We start from the raw sequence: 7,587 nt of genomic DNA, 5'->3' as shown, positions 1-7,587 counted from the left end.
ATGATTGATGAAGATTGAGATATTTTTGAAAGCTTATTGAATAGTTTTTGATAGTATGGAATGGTTTGAGTATGAGTTATGAGGTTCTGATGACCTTCTGTAACCCTCCGTAGACCTTCTATAGAGCCTTTGTCTCTGCTCTGTCTCTGTACTATAATTGTAATGTAGTTGCTCTAGTACCATACTGTAACTGTTCTGTAGACCTTCTGTAAGTGTTCTGTAGAAAGTATGTATGACTTTGGGAAAGTTTTCTAACTTTTGGAAAGGATGAATCTAAGTTCAAAAGAGCTAAAACAAGTGGAAGAAGCAGCTGCTGAAGACTGAAGAGAAGACTGTGTGACAGTGATAGTAGTGAGCTGTAAAAAGACACTGTAGTGGCTCTGGTGCCTCTTCATATTAGACATACCTCTTGGGAGGTGCATCCAAGACCTAAGAAGGATTATTTAGAGTTAGTATGAGAGTATTGTAGTGAGGATATGATGTACTATTGATAGAGAGAGAGATAGAGAGAGAGAGAGAGAGAGAGAGAGAGAGAGAGAGAGAGAGAGAGAGAGAGAGAGAGAGAGAGAGAGAGAGCCAGAGATAGTCAGTTCTATCAAAACAGTGTAACTATATATGAGAGATTGAGAGAAAGAACTATGAAGACATTGAAGATGAATACTATGTGATTGATTTCCATTCAAAGATGGTGTATTCTTTTGTGTTCTTTGTTATATTGATGGATTTTATGAAGATGTTGAAGATTATGGTTGATTCTATTAAATCCATGGGAGATACCTACTATGATGCTGCGTGAAGATTTGCTATTTCCTTTGTTTTGATGATCAAAAGAATGAAATAAAAGCTTGTTGATGTTACAAGATAGATTTTCTTGCAAGATAATTCCCTTTTTCTTGGTGTTCCTCTTGGGGTTCCATGTTTTTGGTGTGCAGCTGGGGAAGCTTGCCATCAATAAGCATCAGAAGAGGCTGAAAATGAAGAAAATGGCATTGCCAAGAAGAGGAGAATTCAATGGAAGTTTGCAAAGTTCCTTCTTCCACTGAAGAATTGGAGATTCTTATTATCAAAGCCACTTTCTACAAGAAGTTCATCCCACAATGGCGGAAACATATCACCATCATAATGCATGCTCCATGTGGTGGACTGTTTCCTCTTCCTGTTGAAGCAGCAGAAACTTGCATCTTGGTGTCAAATTGTTTGGGAACAAACTAAAGAGCAGAAGCAGAGAGACTGACCATCCATGGAAGATTTGGCATTCATTGGCAAGTTTCCAGACATCATCAAGTGGGAGATTGTGAAGAAGCTTCAGAAGTCGCGGTCTGTGGAGGTTCACGAAAACAAGAAGGAAAAGAGTTGGAATTTGTTCATGGATGCTCAACAACAAGATACGTGGGATGCTTGGTGTACTAACAATCTTCTATTTGTCCAATTAGCAACCCACTGGAAGTTGGTAGACAGAGTGTTTTTCACAATATACACTGTTGAAACCCTCAGAAGCTAGCATTATTATAATGACACAACAGTGATCCTAAGAAGAATGAGTTTTGATACTTTCAGAACAGAATATCTTCCCCTTTGTAGTGCTTTGAAAGCTGAATTCAGAGATGATGAAAAGAAGGAAGTAGAGGAGATGTTGGCTAGAGAATCCCTCAGAGAATGAAGCCCTCTCTGATACTATCCTATTGATTACAAACCAACTGGTTGGAGCCAACCCCCTGATGAATGATGCAATAAAGAGGCAAGCGTTAGAACGAGTCCAGAGGTATGTGAGAAGACAGAAGGCAAAAATCAAAGCTGAGAATGAGCTTGTAGCAGAAGCCTCCTTTGACACCCTAAAAGCACCCTTTACAGAAGTCCCCATGGCGACTCAAGGTCTCCTTCCTAGTCAGATTCATCTTGGAAATATTGATGACAGGCCAACAAATGTAGTCCCATTGCCAATTTTTAAGGGAGAGTACAATGAAGACCTTGATTTTCATGTAGCAGAATTTATGGTAGCATGTGTGGCTAACAATGCCAGAACTCCTGAGCATTGGTTAGCAATATTCCCTGCCACTTTCAAGGGCGCGGCATTTTAGTGGTATGAGAGACAAGCAACAGGAACTTTTGGCACTTGGGACGATCTGAAGTTGGCCTTCCTCACTAAACTCAGGCACGAAGGTTTTGAAGAGTGGATGCGAGAGGAGTTCATGAACCTAAGTCAGTCCTCTGGAGAAAGAGTAGAAGCTTATGTCTCGCAAATGGAATCCATCCTGAAGAGATGGACTAACCATCATTTGGATGAAGGAATCCAGAAAGGAGTGTTCCTCAGGGGTCTACAACTCAACAACTTAAATATACGCTATTGGAGCTGGAATTACCGCGGCTGTTGGCACCAGACTTGCCCTCTAATGGATCCTTGTTAAGGGATTTAGATTGTACTCATTCCAATTACCAGACTTATAAAAGCCCAGTATTGTTATTTATTGTCACTACCTCCCCGTGTTGGGATTGGGTAATTTGCGCACCTGCTGCCTTCCTTGGATGTGGTAGCCATTTCTCAAGCTCCCTCTCCGGAATCGAACCCTAATTCTCCGTCACCCGTCACCACCATGGTAGGCCTCTATCCTACCATCGAAAGTTGATAGGGCAAAATTTTGAATGAAGCATTGCCGGCGCTGAGGCCGTGCGATTCGGGAAGTTATCATGATTCACCGCATTACCGACAAGCCCGCATCGGCCTTTTATCTAATAAATGCATCCCTTCCAGAAGTCGGGAGTTGGTGCACGTATTAGCTCTAGAATTACTACGGTTATCCGAGTAGCAAGGTACCATCAAAGAAACTATAACTGATTTAATGAGCCATTCGCAGTTTCACAGTACAAGAGAGTTTATACTTACACATGCATGGCTTAATCTTTGAGACAAGCATATGACTACTGGCAGGATCAACCAGGTAGCTATCTTTCATCACACGAGCAGCACCGCTGCTGCGCGTTCCGACTCCACATCAAGTGTGGCTGCAGGGCAAAAAGGCACGACCTCATCACCAATGTGTTGTTCTTGATGTAAAGAGAAAGAGGGAAGGAGCACGAAGGCTCGAGAGTTTACGGGGGGAAAAAGAAAATGACAAATGGGGATGGGACGAGGGCATGCTTTCGTTTCCCACCGTGGACAAAGCCGCACACGAGCACGTGCATCAGCCATCACCACCACCACGCACGAGGCGTGCTCCATGTTGTCTTGTCTGCCACATTCCGAGCTCGTGTCGAGTCGAAAGACGATGGAGACGCTCATCGTTATAGAGGACGACAGTCTGGCGGTGGTCAGAGATCAGAGGTGGAATGTTACATGTGTGGAGAAAAGGGACATATCTCCCCAAATTGTCCAAACTCTAGACGATCTGTGGATTACAAGCCCTTATGTAGCCGATGCAAAGGAGAAGGCCACACTGCAAAGGACTGTCCAAGTCCAGCCCCTGTAAAGGCCAATGGCACTGATAGCCAATAGAAGGTACAAGAGCCTGCCTCCAATTTGCTAGAGTTGGAAGTTGCTGCTGACACGTGCACCAAGAAGAAGGAACCAGTTGTTTAGAACGAAAATAATTCTCCTGCCAAGACTGTGAAGTCCAACCTGCCAATAGAGGGACAGAGCAGTACAGGACAGAACAGTGCAGTACAGAGCACTGTAGTGCCACAGAGAGTTACAGAGACAGTCCCATAGACAGGACCAGAGGTCCAGGAGATAGATGAGACAGAGGCACCTCCAGAAATAGAAGAAGTGCCGATGCTACAATTATTAGAAGAAAAAGGAAAGATGAAAATGGGTGTAGCCCCATTCCCCAACAGGCTGGAGAAGCTTGTGGATCCTATCAAAGATTATGACTTGGTCAAAGACCTAGACACTTTTAAACCAAACTTAACATTCCCGCAGTTGCTAATGCTATCTCCTAGTTGTCGAAAGAAATTCAAAAGCATCTTAACAAGAAGACGTGGGCTAAGGATCACTCCTTCAACAGCGACTAAGACCAATAAGGCCCCGGAGCCTGTAAAGGAAGTAGATGTGGCTAATGCCTTCCTAGATCCTGGAATCCTAAAGATTAGTGTATGGATAGAAGGATGATTTATTTCAGATGCACTGATTGATGGAGACTCATCAGTAAACATAATGATTGATGTGACAATGAAGGACTTAGGGTTACAAGGAATTCAACATACACAGTGGCTTATCAAATTGGCGGACCAAAGCAAAGTCAAACCGTTGGGCATCCTCCCATACGTTTAAAAAACCCTTGCAGGAAGAGACTATTGGCTGACATATTTGGTGGTCAAACCAAATTCTTATGGAATCTCATACCCTTTGCTATTGGGAAGACCTTGGCTTTTTGAAGCAAGAGCCAGGACAGACTGGTTCAAAGGAATCCTAACCCTAGGCAGAGGACCCAACAAAGCGGTGTTAAAGCTGTATGGATCGCAAAAAGGCAATGGATCCACATCTATCAAAGTCATAACTGACTCCTCCAATGAGGTAACACATGGTACATCAGGAGATGAAGAGGCTGTTAAGCAGATATTTCCTTAGAAAACAGAGGCACGGTCCCTAACAGTGGGCACTGTAAGCCAACTGTCAAGGAAAGTAAAATCCTTATCCATGGGAGAATACCTCTTGCCTCAACTAGAATTAACTTCTGAAATCACCTCTAATAGTGAAATAAAAGCATGGATGTATTGTTCTCCCTATTACATGATAGTCGCAGAAACAGAGCAGAGGAAGAACAGTTACAGAGCAAATACAGAGCAAAGACAGTACAGAGACAATACAATTACAGAGCAGAGACAGAACAGATACAGAGCAGCAGATACAGAGAGAGTAACAGACAGAGAGCCAGAGCTAGAGTCAGAGGTAGAAGCAGAGTCAGAGGAAATGACAGAAGCAAAAGCAGATGCAAAGGTGGAAGATATGTTCTTCTCCTACAGAGCCTCTACAGAAGCAGAGACAGAGCCTCCAAAGGAAGAGAATGAAAATAATGAGGAAGAAAATAAATCAGGTTATGAAAGTGTAGATGAATAATTTCCTTTGATAGCGGATGATCTTGTTGATGTTCCTACAGAGACCTCAAAGGCTGAAGATCTCCGGGTGCTGGATGGAATGACCATGGTTCCATTTGGGGTGATCAATGGACCACAAAGTATTCAGAATCTGTATAAGAAATGGATTAAAAGCATAAAAATTAAGTTCACCAGTGGCTCCTGTTGCCCTAACTGTTCAGTCCAGAGAAAAGATGATGATGATGCCCCTTGCCAACAGAAGCTAAAGCCATCAGAGCCATGGCCCCTAGAAGGTTCGTGCTATGTGATATTCCTGGACGCATCCTCTGAAGATGAATACCTAAGTCGAGAAGAAATTACCACTCACACAAAAGCAAACAAAGCTTTGATACCCTTCCAGCAACCTCAACAGATCTGTTTAGAAGGAGGACACTTGTTCTAGCAGAACGTCAAATGAGGATACTACTCTCTTAAAAGAGTCAAACCTCTATCCAGAAGCAATCTGTGGAACATTCATCCGCGAAGTGGAAGGTGAAAGATAAGTAATGTTCTTGGATACTGATGGTACTGAACGACACCTGAAAGTGGGTCTCAATCTTCCAGAAGAAGAACTAGTGGTCTTGTGAGATCTACTAAAGGAGAATTTACATGTGTTTGCTTGGTTGTACAAAGACCTAAAGGGGATTGATCCCACGGTATGCCAACATCATATTGACCTAGAGCCTGATGCCAAACCTGTAAGGCAAAGACAAAGGCGTATGAATTCTAATTACTCTACTCTAGTGAAAGCTGAACTATTGAAACTTCTTGAAGCAGAGTTCATTTATCCTGTGGTTAATAGGGAATGGGTTATGCCCATTGTGGTAGGACCCAAGAAGAATGGGAAACTTCGAATATGTATGGACTTTCGAAAGCTCAATTTGAAGATGAAGAAGGATCATTTCCCTATACCTTTTACAGACCAACTGTTGGATACAATGGCAGGCCATGAGCTGTATTCCCTCTTGGATGGATTCAACAGATATAAACAAGTCCAAATCGCAGAAGAGGACCAATCTAAAACAACCTTCACCACAGAATGGGGGACCTATGCCTATAGAGTGATGCCATTTGGGCTCTATAATGCTCCTGCCACCTTCCAATGAGTAATGATGGCTGCCTTCCAGAATCATCTGCATGATTTCATTGAGGTGTATCTTGATGACTTTTGTGTCTATAGCTTGATCCGTGAGCACTGGGGACACCTAGAGCAATGTTTTGACAGATGCCGAGAGTATGGGGTTTCTCTCAACCCCAACAAATGTGTCTTTGGTGTCTCATCAAGAGTTCTCCTGGGCCATATTGTCTCTGCATAAGGGATTGCAACAGACCCTGCAAAGATTGAAAAGGTTTCCACTTTAATAGCACCGACAAACCTCAAGAAATTGAGAGGATTTCTGGGCCATGTGGGCTACTATAGAAGATTTATTGCACATTTTTCAACCAAGGAAACCCCTCTACACAAGATCCTAAGGAAAGAATCTGATTTCCTTTGGACTGATGAGAAGAAGCCTTTAATACCCTAAAACAGTGCCTCATCCAAGAGCCTATTTTGCAGCCTCCCGACTGGACAAAGGAATTCCATGTGCACACAGATGCATCAGTTGAAGGGCTAGGTGCTATCCTATGTCAAAAGGGTATTAAGCTTCTAATTGGTTCTGTATACCTTCTGTATAGCTTTTGTTTTGTTCTGATTGTCTACTGTATGAAGCATGGATTGATGATTGATGAAGATTGAGATCTTTTTTGAAGCTTATTGAATAGTTTTTGATAGTATGCAATGGTTTGAGTATGAGTTATAGTTCTGATGACCTTCTGTAACCCTCTGTAGACCTTCTATAGAGCCTCTGTCTCTGTTCTGTCTCTATACTGCAACTATACTGTAGCTGCTCTAGTACTGTACTATAACTGTTCTATAGACCTTTTGTAAGTATTCTGTAGAAAGTATGTGTGAATTTGGGAAAGTTTTTTAACTTTTGGAAAGGATGAATCTAAGTTCAAAAGAGCTAAAACAAGTGGAAGAAGAAGCTGCTGAAGACTGAAGAGAAGACTGAGTGACAGTGACAGTAGTGAGCTATGAAAAGACACTGTAGTGGCTCTGGTGACTCTTCATATCAGACATACCTCTTGGGAGGTGCATCCACGAACTAAGAAGGATTATTGAGAGTTATTATGAGAGTATTGTAGTGAGGATATGATGTATTATTGATAGAGAGAGAGAGAGAGAGAGCCAGAGATAGCCAATTATTTCAAAACAATGTAACTGTATATGAGAGATTGAGAGAGAGAACTATGAAGACATTGAAGATGAATACTATGTAATTGATTTCCATTTAAAGATGGTATATTTTTTTGTGTTCTTTGTTATATTGATGGATTTTATGAAGATGTTGAAGATTATGGTTGATTCTATCAAATCCGTGCGTGATATCTACTATGATGCTGCGTGAAGATTTGCTATTTCCTTTGTTTTGATGATCAAAAGAAGGAAATAAAAGCTTGTTGATGTTACAAGATAGA

At 42.0% G+C, this 7,587-nt stretch overlaps 1 pseudogene; it reads right to left on the bottom strand.

Annotated features, from left to right (window-relative positions):
- Positions 1–2,298: 2,298 nt before the first annotated feature.
- On the bottom strand, positions 2,299–2,939 carry LOC148023164 (18S ribosomal RNA; annotated as a pseudogene; the record flags this gene model as incomplete).
- Positions 2,940–7,587: the final 4,648 nt, after the last annotated feature.

This window comes from Lygodium microphyllum, chromosome 16 (assembly GCF_053477565.2).
Source record: "Lygodium microphyllum isolate KBCC chromosome 16, Lygodium_microphyllum_v1.1.10, whole genome shotgun sequence".
NCBI lineage: Eukaryota > Viridiplantae > Streptophyta > Polypodiopsida > Schizaeales > Lygodiaceae > Lygodium > Lygodium microphyllum.
This window is presented reverse-complemented; position numbering and strand designations above follow the sequence as displayed.